The sequence below is a fragment of the Chinchilla lanigera genome, unplaced genomic scaffold, assembly GCF_000276665.1.
Source record: "Chinchilla lanigera isolate Chin_1 unplaced genomic scaffold, ChiLan1.0 scaffold00009, whole genome shotgun sequence".
NCBI classification, from domain to species: domain Eukaryota; kingdom Metazoa; phylum Chordata; class Mammalia; order Rodentia; family Chinchillidae; genus Chinchilla; species Chinchilla lanigera.
In genome coordinates, this window is record NW_004955410.1 from 18,653,381 (window position 1) to 18,666,602 (window position 13,222).

Genomic DNA, 13,222 nt, shown 5'->3' on the forward strand with positions numbered 1-13,222 from the left:
CAGGGAAAAGGTGATCAAGAGAGATGAATAAAATAAAAGCACACGTTATCAAGGTTGATGACTTCTAATTAGAAACACACAGAAAGAAAGAAAGAAAGAAAGAAAGAAAGAAAGAAAGAAAGAAAGAAAAAGAAAGAAAGAAAGAAAGAAAGAAAGAAAGAAAGAAAGAAAGAAAGAATGAAAGAAAGAAAGAAAGAAAGAAAGAAAGTAATATATCCAAAGAACTGAAGGTCAATCTGTGCAGCATAGGATAAAATTAGGCATACTCAGGATTTAAATATTCATACTTTCACAATTATGCCATTCTTGGAACAATGAGAATTCTTCTCAATTTCACATATAAAGAGATGATAAGCAAATATGTAAATATAGAATGATCTTGTTTTTCCTAGTAAAGATTAAGCACAACTTAATTTTGTTTATTAAATAACTTCCACAAGCAGATATAGACCATTTACTCTAAGAAAATGCTCAATAGTCAGAGACAAATTAATTGTGACTGCTTAAGTTTTTGTTTATGTACTGTATTTGTATTGTTTAGTTTTGGTTTTCACTTCATTGATATGGAAGATTGAGAGGAAGGAAAAATAGACAAGGGAAAAATAGACATGGGCGAAATCCCATTACCTTCCTCAAGGGATGCGGATAAGGGAAAAAACACAAGAGAAATTCAGTATACAATATTTCACAGTTGGAAAAGAGAGATATGTAATCATGTTTCAAATTGCTTTATAGTGCTTATTTACCGTTCTTAATGTTTTGTTTCCCACACAGTCATGCATGTGCAATTTCATGCTATAAAAGACTGCTAGAACATCCAGGCGGGTCGCTGAAACACTCTCAAGTCCCTGCGATATTTAAACACAAAATACTTTGGAAATGCACAGAGCTTGGATTCTATGCCTTTTCTTAGCGCAGTGCATTGTGGGAAAGCAAAGCTCCTCCATGTCCACCTTGGGGCATTTCTGCCTCTGGTGAGGAGAAAACCGCGTCTCCTGCGGAGGTAGGTGATTCCACTCATTCTAAAATGGAAAGGATCCAACAGATCCCGGAAGCTGCCAAATATCCATGTCTTTAAGTTCATCACAACTCCAGACAAGTACAGTACCTGAAAATTGTTACCTTCTCCTTGTTTTTACTACTCCAGAGTACAGGGACTTTAAACTCAAGTTTGCCTCAGACATTGTTATTTTCCAGAATGATGCTTCAAGATTGCATTCTGCACTACAAATGTACATGCAAAATTAATGAATATGTTACCATAACAATGCATAATAAATATACATGTGATGAAATAAGGCTTCTTCAGGCCATCACTTACTTGCTTGCTTATTTATTTACTTAGTTATTTATTTTTTGTGTTGCAGGGCGTCGAAGGAAGGGCCTAATGCATGGAACACAAGAACTCTACCACTGAGCCACACCCGCAGCCCCAGGCCATCACTTTTTGACTATCAGTCTGGGCCAGTAAGCATCACTCTGCCGGTACAACTACCCTTCTCCAGGTTCGACCCATTCATGCTCATAAAGAAACAATCATATGAATGGTATGCACTGGAGCTAAGGCACAAAACTACATCAGTAAAATCTGGGACTTAACTGCTAGTGTCAAGCAGCTCTCCCTCTCTTGTCCTATAAATTCCACATCTCTTGTTTCTCCTACTTGCCCGTTGCCTACCTCTCACACCACCTATCTTGGGTTGTTCCTCCAGTGTCAGCAGGGTCTTCCATGGTGTTTTGGATCTTTGATATTGTTTGGCTCTCTTAGGAGTGTCTTCTTGAATTCTGTTTTGTGACTTGGCTTATGACCCCAGCATAGCCCAAGAACTCAAGATGTGGCTTCTCTTCCCTCCCCAAATATCTTTATTTCCAAGGTCTGTGCTCGAGTGAATTTTTGGAGGCCACACTTAAGCACATTTAAAAAATAAGATTATTTTTAAAACAGCAAATATATGTTAACACAGTTTGAAAATGCTTCTTGGTAGCACTATAATTTTTTGTCATTGAGAAGTAAAATTTGAATTTAAATGGCTTTGATTATTTAATCTATTTCTAATTTTACTCTTTAACAAAAGTATACTGGTAGTGTCATGTATTTGTGTACAAATTTTATGTCTAAACTAAAATGAATTTTAAATTTGAAATGTTATTTTTATTTGGAAGAAATGGGAACCCAATAAATTGTATTCATTATACCTAATAGATATTTTCACCCATACACACATACTTGCATATTGGCAGTTATACATTTAGTAAATGTATTTAAAATCTAATACATAATTTTATCTGGATAATTTAGTGAGTGAGAGTGTAAGGTAATCTCAGGCTAAAATTCATTATAGAAAGCTGTGTTGTTTTCAAAGCTAACTTCTGTCCCCAAATTCACATCTGAATTTATCCAGTGAAGGATAAAATGTATAACCACTACTTCAAACGACACTACTTTAACAACACATTAGGACTTTTAAAAGCTATAAACAAAAGTAAACTACTGAAACTGGGAAAAGTAACAATTCCAGCCAATTAAAGAAATGGCATGAAAAATTAAATGGTTAAATATAAAATGCAATACTGTAACTTACCATCTTACATCTCAAGTTTCGCTAATCATCTAAGTTTTTTCATCTAATTATTTTCAATGTATATTATTCATACAGAATAATAGGCTATATTTTGACATATTGTTACATCTTAAAAATACCATCTTTGTTTCACTAATATTTTTCTCTCTTTTTAACTTCTTTCTTTCTTTCCTTCATTGTTTCTCTCCTTTCTTCATTTCTTCTTTCCACAGGCTCTCCAAATATTGCCAGGCTGTCATCAAACTAATTATTTTCCTGCCTCAGCCTCCTAAAAAGCTGAAATTATAGGCACACACCAACACGGCTGGCTTTATTATCTTCATAATAAGTTTTGCTATTATTGTTATCTGTAATAGAAATATAAGTCAATTTACAACATTTTAACTTAGTAGTTCTGCATTTTTTCTTTCTCCTTGAATAAACAAAAAAAATAGATTAAAAAATCTATAAAAACAAATACTGGAAAAACTAAGGCAAATTTTATAACAACACAGAAATAAAATATTCTCCTTGGAAGCAATATGAAACAAAATAGACACAATTTTTTATCTTATAAATTACTCTTAGAATATAAAACTTAATTTATGATGTTCTCAAGATGCAAATCCTGTTTATGAAAGACATTTGAATAAAAGGGCTCTTTGAGCAATGGTAAAAAACCTACCCTTACCTTCTACCACTAGATGGAGCCCAGGCATGTAGATGGCAAACTCGTACTATGTTTCCATTTACTATATTTGATCACTGACAGTAACTGACATATGCACAGAATGATTGGAAGATGAATGAGGAGCAGATGCTTCTTAGATTTTAGTGTCTTGGAAAAATGTAAATTAATGACAATTAGTCATTACTCCTTTTCTTGTGGGTCCTCTTTCCTGAATACAGATTTTCCTTCACAAAAAATGGATAGACCTTTCTACTTTTCTCACTGGTTCTCTACATTCCTTTCTATAAAGCCCCCCTAGAATAATCAGTAATGTGGCTAAGATTTTTCTGTTCTACTTTTCTTACTGTTTTATGAACTAACTAATCATACAAGATATTCATGTTTGATCTTGTTCATTTAGATCTCTTGCATACAATTAGGGTGAGTTCAGTTGCAGAAGTGGCCTTCTTTCCTATGAAAATCTCTTAGATCATCCCTATGGAATGCACATCAAGTTCAAAAACAGAAGCAGTGGTCTTGGGACAAACAGATACCATTCATTTTGTTGTATTGTTACGTCTCTGGGAAACAAGACCGTCTTAGAGAATGGGTTCCTGTGTACAAAAGCCACAGTGAGAAAGAAAATACTAGAGATTTAGTGGTCTCGGCCATTGATACATAAACTGATCCCTTCTCTGCAAATTATGTTGCGATGAATTTAAAAAACAAAGGCTCAGGACGAAGCTATTAAGAGTTTTGGAAACTGCTGGAAAGCTTACAAATTTCCAGAAAACAGAATTTTGACATTTGTAGTCGTAACGTGATTTATTTTAAATGATTTTGATCAGTGCTGAAAGTTCATGACATATAGTGGTTTTAGTTTTGTTGAGGCAGAGATTTAAATTTCACATTGTATTATGAAGACATTATGTAAGGAGTGGCCCTCTGGGTTTAAAAATAGGTCTCATTAACATTGTAGGATATGTGTTGGAACCTACCTCTGCTGCTCTCAATTTGCTACTTATGAAAGAAATGTTTTTCAGTCCCTCGATGAAATCTGTACTTTTGATATTTCCCGTGACATATTTGCAATTTCTAGAAAGATAGCTACAAATTTATGAAATGTTTGTGGTAGGAGATCAGAGACCAAAAAATTAGTGTTGGAGTAAACAAAACACCCTTGGGTAGGGAGACTGTGTCAACTCCCAGAAAGAGTAGAGCACCAGTTCCTGGATATGGCACCAAAAAGCAGCAAGCCTTTGAATGAGAAGCCCAAACAAGAGGACTGTTCCTGGAATTTTATTTGTCCACAGGCAAAGGTCATTTTTTTTCAGAACCTACAGTGTATCAGCCACTGAGTTAGGGCTACACATGTCTAAACACTAGACAGTTAAGATGAGTTCAATGAGAAAAGATTTACAAAGCAAGTCAATTCAATATAAAAAATATAAACGGCAATGGGAGATCCAAGGATGGTTTTGTACTTTTCTGATATGTTTTCTTAAGTGTTTGGATGGAGAGTGGAAGAAAGTGTATTACCTCTCTAAGACAGTAATAAGCTGCCCTCTTATACTATGAACAACTCAGAAATAATAAGGACAAGGTTTGTGACTGAACACCTAGAAAGGGAGAATCTTCCTGCAGAAGCAAAAATCAACTATGAGAATATTACCTTTGAGGAAAGAAAAGTACAGGGAAAATTGAAAGAATTACCTACTGTTAGAGAATCTAAGATAAATAAATAAATAAACAAACCACTAAATAAATAAATGGTCTTATGCTATGTTCAGTGCCCAGAGCAGCCACTGAGGGTCTGAGGTAAGAGAGACAACCGCCTATTTTTATCCAAAATGCTCCATAAATATTCCCTGTGAAAAACAAGTTATGGTGGTAGTCTTTTCTAAAGCAAGTCAAATCACCTGGTCCTCTGCTCATAAATTTCCAACAAGGTCCTGTAGTTGCCTCACACTGGTCAGCATGTGTCTACAAACTTCTCCCCATGCTGCCCGTCTGATGTACATCCTCCTCTTCTCCATCTCCGTGAGTTATTTCTAGACATGCCCATCTTCTAGTTCTTCCTTAAACAGGCATTGACTGTCCTTTCAAAACAGGATAATCCTTTCCCTCTATGTGGCTTCCTGTTCCCGAAAACCATACAATGGCTGGCTCCCTCTGGCATTTGCTGAGAATGCAAGGAGAAAACATAGTATATTCCTGGATTCTTTCCTCCCTTGTAGCACAACTTCTTATCTCTCTCTCCTCCTTTGCTCTTCCCTGTGTGTAACTTATCTCTGGGAATCACAATATGTATTCTCTTAACTTACTGATTTTGCTTGTAGAAAATAAATTTTCCCAGGAGTTTGAAATTATCTCTATTGTTTTTGGTATGTTTTACAACCTACGACAATTCCTGGCAAAGAGTTGATACCCACTGATTTCTTTTTTAATTAAATTAAATCACTCGGGAAAAACAAGTTAGAAAAATTTTCAGAAATTGAAAAAGAGAGGTGATGTGGATCTGAATTCAAGTTCAGTGACACAAAGAAAAAAAATCTTCCATGATGGAAGCAGAAACTCCTGAAGGACATGATAAAAATCTGTTTATCCTCCTGTAGTCATGGATTAAGTAAGTGACAAATACTTACTCTATGGGGAAAGATTTGATTCCAGAAATGAAATTATTTAAAAATGCACATATTTCTATTTGATGAGGGAGGAATTATCTAAGAGCTAGTGGCTGCAATTTTTAAGGGTGTAACATTATTCATACTATTGGTATCACTTATTGACATCTGTATTAGACATGTTGTGCTCACTATCATCTTTACTGTTCCCCAATCCAGTAGTATTTTTCCCACTTTCTGGAAAGGAAATCAGAGATTAAGTGACTTTGTCAAATATACAGGTTAAGGAGTAATATATGTTGGAATTCAAACCCATCTCTAGGAATTCCAGTGGTCTTTTCTGAAAAGGCGAGTGAGTTCTATATGTCATGAACAGACTTTTTTTGTTGTTTGACAGAGAGCAGACCTGCAGCTCTCCAAAGATATTGGAAATCAGCATTGTGCTTTAAATCAGAGGATTGGAAAATAAAAAATAAACAGATCTTGCATTCATGTAAAGTATGGTCTGGCAAAGAAAAAATCACTACTTTATAGGGCAGTAACTGATTATTCTTTTGTTTGTTTGTTTGTTTTTGTTTTTTTCTGGTATCACGGATTGAACTCACTACCTTGAGCTTGCCAGGTAGGTGCTGTGATGCTGAGCTAAGTACCCAGCCCCAGTGATTTATTCTTGGTATAGTAGATTATATTAAAGACTATCATAGAATGTTAAATTTTTTCAGACTACCATTTTTAAACTTTACATTGTTTACACTACAATCACCAATGATAAGCTGAATTATTTCAAAATGTTTTAAAATTTTTCTGTGCATCGACCATCTTGTTAATACTGAGAAAAAAGAATCTGAGATCCGTAACTGAATTGTGCATCCTTCATTTAAAGTCACTGGTAAACATTGTTTTTCTTTGGGGGGATGAAAAATAGGAACAATGTTTCTGGTTTCAAAAATGAAATTCCACCAGGTGTGGTGGTGCACACCTGTAATCCCAGCACTCAGGAGGCTGAAGTAGGAGGATCATTGAGAGTCTGAGGCCATCCTGGGCTACAAAGTGAGTTTGAGGCCAGCCTGAGCTGCCTAGCGAAACCATGTCTCAAAAAGACAAAAAAAAAAAAAAAAAAATGAATTTGCTACAACACGAATTCTAACTCTAAATGACACTTAACTCCTATATCTCTCCTAATTTCACCATCAAAAATAGAACTTATGACTTAGTAATATGAAATAGATGTACGAATGACACCATTTTGACAGCGTAATGTATTTACCCTCATTTCTGGATCTATGTCACTAGGTTTTGCACTCTTTTTTATTTTAACCATTCCATTTACTTCAAATTTTCACATTTGAACGATCTGAATTTCTATAGAAGACTTCTATGCTCTTTGCGTGTACAAGCTGCAGTTTTCTGAGAGGAACATATGCCCCTACATTACACTTTTCCTTGATATATTCTAGGGGGAAATAATAGAAAGTGAGTTAAGTAAATTAAGCAAAAGATCTGTTTACACTTCCTGATGCCTAGTAGGTGCTAAATAAATATCATTGCTTATGATTCAAACTAAAAATTATTTACCCAAATGACTTATATTTGACATAACATGAAAAAACATTTCACTTTTTGGATATTTATGTCTTTATATGTATTTATAAATTTTCATATCCAAATTCTGTAGAAGATATTACAAAATAACATCAGTAGCTGACATTATGCTATATATTACATGATACTTCTTGGGGATGTGAATGTTGAATGGATCAGTCCTTTTTGTTGTGGTTTTCTTCTTACTGTGAAATCTCCATGGCATTAGAAACTCTTTACAAACACTAGAAAGAAAAGCTTATAGTCCAAACATATAACCATAAAATTGAACTCAATTCCACTTTACCATAATATCCTGCACTAATGTGATGACACAGCTGACAAAATTTAACAAGCTTGATGGTATTTATTTCGCAGCAGCACTTTGTAGCCTGAAATGGATATTCATCCCAGCAGGTGTCAGGACTCAACAACAGCCTACTTTAAAGTTAAATGCAAATCACATACTGGAATTTTACAGAGAAAACAACATCATTTTTTCCAACTAGAAAGGTTTCTGGTGCACTATTCACTAATAAGAGTGCACTTAACTGATAGAATAAATGAATTAGTAAAATTTTCTCCGGGCCTGACAAACATCAAAGTCTATTTCATAAATGAGAAATAAAATGTGGCTTCCTTTCAACAAAACAAACACCTTAATGGTGATTCTTTACCACATTAACAAGGGATTCAGGGGTCTTTATATTCCCTTTGAACATGGTAGTAAGTTTCAACGTGTTTAGCATGTTGCGTTAAGTATAGCCCTGACAAGAGCTAATGTACACTCTGAGGATTACCTGATACTCTACATAGATGTACTATTGGATTTAACAAGAAAAAAAGGTAAAAGAAAAAATAAAAGACAGTTCCTTTCATGGATTCAAACATTCATTTATAAATAAAAAAAGAAATCCATTAATATTTAAAGTGTTCAAAAAATATACAAGGTGTGCAAATTAGTTTACAATACTCTAAACATCACAATTAATAGTGCCTAAAGATTACCATAAATAATTGTGAAAACTGGTTAAAATACTACTTGTAACTATAGCTTGGTATTTAAAACTTGTTTTTATTTGAAGAATTCCCAAATTCTTTTCTTTTTTATTCCTAAATACCTCTTCTTCCAGTGATTTTATTGCTGAAATTTCCAGTTAAAAGCCACTGTAGAATACACGTAAGCCCATACTGTATGCAGGAAGCAATTCATTGAGGAGAGGAGATAATTTCACACAAATCCAAAAAGCTTCCTAAGAGCAATAGTGCTCCAAATTTGATAGGAAAAAAAAAGTCTCAAAAACGCCCCTGTTTTCCTTTCATCATGTTATATGTAAGCAATATTAACAAATGGTTCTAAAGGTAGCCAGGAAAAAGAGGCAGAAGAAAAAGTAGGATTTACCAAGCTAACTTGAAAGTCTATTATTTCATTTTTGAAATAACACATTAGAATGCAGAATTTCAAATCATTCTGAAGTTTTTAACAATGAAATGATTAAAAATATCATTTGTGCCTTTTCTGACTCCCTTATTTTAGACAATATGCAAGTGCTGTCTTGTTTATTCATGATCACAATGATGTTTTCAAATGGTCCTATCTTTAGAACATTTAAAAAATTATCGCTTCATTTTATTTTTCTGTGATATCAAAGTGACAGAAGTGTAGGTGATTAGAAAATAACAATCTGTTGGAACTTCAATGCCTTACTTTCCCCTGAGGCAGTGGATTATTCCTTCATCATAATATCTGTTAGTTAATACCAAAGGCTTCAGTCAACTTCAAAGCAGATATAAAGGCTCACTTTCCACTACAAGGCAAGTGTATTTTTATTAGCTTTCGCTTTCAAAATTGCTATGACTTCACTTGCGGATATCCCGCCAACAGCCATTATTGAAAGCCTTACTATAATTACTAAGTTACATGTAATGTCTGAAGCTCAAAACCAATGTCACTTGCAGCCCTCCAACAATTGACTGAAACCAAGTGTTACATCATTAAAGCTGAATTACAACACACCCATGGCGTGTTTTCCATGTGTGCTATATTTTAAACAATAGTAGAGCAAAACCCAGCTATAAATTCACAGATTCCCCAATTTGTTCAAATTCATGAACAGTAAGAGCTGTCCGAGAGGCTTTTCTGGCTCTATTTTAGTCAGAAATGTCATGCACCAAAATTAAATGTCTGCTTGGATTTTATTGGGAGCGGAAATGCTAGCTTTATGTTGTAAATTTAAACAATCTGCTGCCAAAGGCAACTGAAGTTTGTATCGCTTGGGAAGGAATATTCATACCTAATTGCTTTGGGAAACACAAATAAACTAATGCAAAATGTTCCGTTTCTTAACTGGGTTTTGTGCAGAATAAAACAACAGAAGGGATGGTAGCATTAGTTTCCAGTGGCTCAGACCGGACTTCATTTATTTGGTAGAGCTGTATGTGGAATCCGCGCATTCGGCTATTGCTAATGATTAGGAAGTAATTTCGGAAATTCATGAAAATTCAACAGGACATTCATTCATGTTGATATAAAAGGAATATTGGCAGCACATTCATATTACTTTCTTGTTTGGTTTTCCTAATTAGGTTCAACCCATTTCGTTACTCAGTGATCTAAGTGGAAATACTCCTCTTGTCATAAGGGTATGCAAAGCTAGTATAATTACATTTTTAGAAAGGTCGACAAATTTTTTATTTGGCTTCAGTGATTTTATGGTGCCTAGATTCCACCGGAAAATATTTAGTCACTCGCTTGCTTGGATAGAAATCCATCACCTGGAACAGAAATCATGGTAAGCGTGCCAGCATCTTTGTGCAGACAGCTCTGAAAATATATACTAGGCAAGCCTGTTGCCGAATGACTTGTGTCTGGCCAGGACTACCTTTGAAATGTTCTCTGCATACCAGTTAAAGTTAAGATTTATTATAGCGTGTGTAGATAAATGTATTTTTTTCTCTCCTATCCACAAGTTAGATAATACAGTAGCAATCTATACTCTACACACTACCTGTCTTCAGCTGTGGTTTTAGTAGACAGATTCACAACATTCAGATTTCTCCCTGAAATTTAAGAGTAGGTTTCATGTTACTTTCTATAGATCACACTAAATTGAATGTAAAAATTACTAAGAACAATTTGTACTAATCCATAGAAAAACTACCTTTCCAAATATTTCCCAATATGAGAAGACATATTATGATCCGTAAACGATCTGTTCTGAAATATATGAGGAAACTGGAGCTTTGTACAATATGAGGAAACTGGAGCTTTGTACAAGTACACAATAATCTTAAACCTAAGTGTTTGCTATGAAAATCTCAATCAACTTCTATAATTTCTGTGCATTTAAATTCTTGTATTCTTGTAAAGCTAATAAGACAACCACCCCCAAATTTTATAGATCATCTCTTGTAATACATTCAATTCACAGCATAAATTATAACAGCAAAATAAATTTATCAAATTCATCAGAGAACAGAGGGAACTGTGTTCCCACCACAAATCTATGTCCACCTAGTTTTTTCTTTTGTACTTTACTTAGAAAATCTCCATGCTAACTGAATCAAGACAGCCATACTATTTTAGGATTTATTTGTTTTCTTTAAGTTTGGCAGACATTGTTCTTTCCTTTAAAATTCATTGACTCAATATGGAAAAAAATACACACCATTAACTTCCAGCATATGAACTTCTTCTTCTGCAAATTGGAATTCCCAGATCAATCTTACTGAATAATGTAGAAGGATTGCTATTGAATAAAAAGTGTTTACTAAAATTATATATTCTTAATGACTTTTGGAAAATTCAGTTTTTGTTGAAATGTATACTCTTAAGTATATTAATGATATTCTTTAGATTCTAGGGCATGGACTGCTGCATTTATCAAGTATTTGAGATTATACTACCCTGTTTTGAAACACATTGAGAAAGTCATAGCCAAAATAAACTATATGCTACTTCCCATTTATGCACTGCTAGTAAGTTTTAGGTGAAACATTTGTATGATTAAGAAAGCATTCATTAGGTAATTGTTTATTAGACCCTATATATATTTCAACAAATTAAGATGGACTAAATTGTATTCACATTGACACTGTAATTTCCCCAAATGTAATTTCCCCAAATTTTTTTAAAAAACAACATTTTGACACCTGGTCCTTTAAAGTTCATGAACTTCAATATCTGAAAGCACATGTGGGATTGTCAAACATTCCTATACCCTCCCTGGGGGCACCCAAACATATGTAACTGTGTATATCACAATGTCATATGACAACAAGGGTTTTTTTTTTTTTTTTGAAAGAAAATTACTGTGTTCTTTTATCAGGACAGCAAAATGTCACAGCGCTGAATCTGTGAAATAAGGAGCTTGAACTTCTGGAGAAGGAAGAAATTTAACTGCAAACACAGGTTTTCAAAGTTTGCATTAGATTCGCCTACTCAAAATTTCCTTTCACTCAAGATAATTAAATAGTGCTAAATAATAACTTTGTAAGGATATAAAGAGGAAGACCTTATACCAAAAATTACTTTCAATAACAAAGTATATTTCACAAGTATAATTTTTATTCTCAATCATAGCAGGGATGGAGACAGTAGAAATAGGACAAGCAATAAGAGAAGTGATTACTTATAAAACAGGGGTGTGTCTGGTAGCTTTACACACCTCAAAGAGAGACGTGATGAAATCTACCCCAGGTACGCTCTCTGCCTTGGTGGAGATATTTCCAGCTGAGCAAAGGATTTTGAAAAAAGAAGCAGGTGGAAAGGCTGATTAAACCCACCATTACCCACAGCACATATGCGGCATCTCCCCAGAGAATAATTCCTTATAATTCTCCCAGGAGAAATGGGAGAGCCGAGTGTAACCCACCTGCTTTCCCTGAACCATCTTATTGCTCAGTGGCAGTAGGTTCACCAAATGCACCAGCAGCAGCAGAGTTCAAGGAACAAAATCTCTTTAGCAGTCTTTGTCCACCTGCCTTTAAATGCAATCAGGGCTGAGTACTACCAGCTGTTTCTTACATCTACCAGACTGTTAACCCTTTTGACCATGGGCAGATAAATCAAGCCACCTGGGTTCCACCTTCCAAACTTTGAACTGCAAGAGGAGAGCTTCTCTCCTATGGATTCTCAGCCCCAGCAATTAACAGCAAAAGGCTGCAAGGCAGACCTGAGAGGATCTGGGGTTGTAGTTAAGCTGTGGCTGGGGATGGGAATATGTCATCAAAACTTTATCTCAGGTAGAGAAGACAGCTTTATAAAATAATTTATATTTTCAGGTATGGAAAAAAAATTTTTTTTACCATCTAGAGGCATTTTACAATAGAGATTTCATGTTTCCTTTGTGTAATATTATTGTAAATCTTTTTATTGAAGTGGAATTTACATGGCATAAAATCAATCATTTTAAAGTTTACAACTAAGGGCAATTTTAGAGTCCTCAAATCAGTATATTCACAGAGCTTGTGAACATGACCTCTATTTCATTCCAAACAGCGCATCTCCTCAAAAGTGAAAGGTAAATATTTATGCATTTCTATAATAGATGGGTATTTTAAAGATATGTAAATTTATTTTTAACTGTAGATAAGGACAATATAATTGAATTTTAATTATTCAGAACATTGCTAAAATATTTTGTTGTTCAACCTCTTTTTATCCTCTGTTTGGAGTTTTTGTTTCTTTGGCTTTTTGATAGCTGTAAAGCTCTGTTCTTCTTAGATTATCTAGTCTAAGGCCAATATTCAGTGTACACTTCCATTAAAACATATGCCACAGCTAC